The following is a 1,920-nucleotide window of genomic DNA, read 5'->3' on the forward strand; positions in this document are numbered from 1 at the left end:
GACTGTTTTTTTTTTTTTTTTAAAGATTTCGTTTATTTATTTGAGAGAGAGATAGAGCACACAGGAGAGAGAGAGGGAGAGAGCACAAGTAGAGTGAGGGGTAGGGGAAGTCTCTCTGCTGAGCAGGGATCCCGATGCAGGGCTCGATCCTGGCATTCTGGGATCATGTTCTGAGCCAAAGGCAGACACTTTACAGACTGAGCCACCCAGGTGTCCCAGACTGTATATTAAAACAGAAGTGAGTGATGAGAAAAGGGATTGGTGCAAGAGAATCTCTTTAGAGAGAGCTGTCCACATTCTCCACATTTCTCCCCTTTTCCCCACCTGCTTCAAGTCAAGGAAAGGGGGATTCAGAAGGACTGCCCTGAGAAGTGACATGTTCTCTGAATTTGTGAGACTCAGAAATAGGTGCGTGGCTTTCTTTGGTAAATGTAAAAGGAGAAACTGGTTGGAGATGCCCCTGACCACAGAGCAAGGAGAAAGCGTTAAAATGGGAGCAGTCTGAGTTTGACAAGAGAGTATCTTTTGGGCTAGAGAGAACTCTATAGAAGATGGGGTCACTACCTAAGACGATGAGATACCTTCAATAGGGAGAGTCTTTGTGGGGCCTACTTCCAGAAACTGCTGTTGGAGCAGAGGGAGTGGAAGACCCCAAACATGCCTCCTAAAAGAAAGACACAGCAGTGTGTGCTACCCATCAGAGGGTACCAGCCTCCAAGGACAGGAACACCCATCATGTGGCCTTTTCTCCCCCTTTATCTGCCTTGTGTGCCCAGCCTGGTGAGGAGATGGAACAAGAGAGCAAAGGCAGACCTCATCTTCTCTCTCCACAAGAGATTTCCAATAGGAAAAATGGATTGCCTTTTACTTAGGTGGGGAATGCTAAGGGAAATGTTTTACTTTTGGAAGGGAGGAATCAGGAGTTCAGTTTGGGAAGGTGGGTAACAATTGGTCAGCCTAGTGGAGATGTTGAGGACACAGCTGTATAGCAATTTGGAGTTCAAGAGTGAGAGGCTACAGAAACTTGGGAGTTATCAGTATATAGATGGCATTGAGACCATGGAAATGGATGAGCTCACTTAAGGAGTGAGTCTAGATAGAGTAGAGGATGAGGGCTGAGTCCTGGAACATTCCAATGTTTAAATGCACGGAGATGGGTGGATTCAAGTAAAGTGCTTAGAATAGGGTTTGGCACATGCTGAGTGCTCAGTAACTGCTATTATCAGTCGAGAACAACTGATTTTCTAATGGAGATGGAGCTCTTGAGCTCTTAACATTGACCCGAGTCATTTGCTACAGCTACAAAGGGGGGGCCAATGTTCACCATAGGAAGACCAAGTGGCAAACTAGCTAATTAAGGTTCTTTATACATCCTTGTTTCCAAGGCTCATTACTGAAGGACTTGTCCTGTTCAAGTGTTGCATCTGGGGTGAGAGGAGATAAGGATGGCATCCAAGGAGGCCAGCTGGTCACCCAGACCCAGTCTGGGGAAGCAGAACCAGAGGGTATTCATCAACCAGGTGTGGAATCTATATTTTGGCATTGTAACCAGAGCCGAGCATGGAAACCCTGTGGCCAAAATAAGAAGAGACTGCTGGTTAAATTGAAACGCCACTTTAGTAATTTAGTAATTTATAAATTCATGAGGACTTGTCTGCATCCTAGTCACAGTGTGCACCTCTTGTCTGGATTTCCACAAGAGCTCCCAACTTGTTTCCCCACCACCACTTTCAGTCCTTTCTAGTTCTTGCTCTATAGGATGACTGGAGTGATCTTTAAGGAATATCATTTAGACCATGTCTCTCTCAATCTTGAAATCCTTCTGTGTCTGACTACTATCAGAATGAAGTCCAAATTCTAAGGAGACTGGCCCTGCCTGGTCTGAGGGTCTGAACCTTCCCTCCCACTCCAGCTTCGTCT

The sequence above is a fragment of the Meles meles genome, chromosome 7 (assembly GCF_922984935.1).
Source record: "Meles meles chromosome 7, mMelMel3.1 paternal haplotype, whole genome shotgun sequence".
NCBI lineage: Eukaryota > Metazoa > Chordata > Mammalia > Carnivora > Mustelidae > Meles > Meles meles.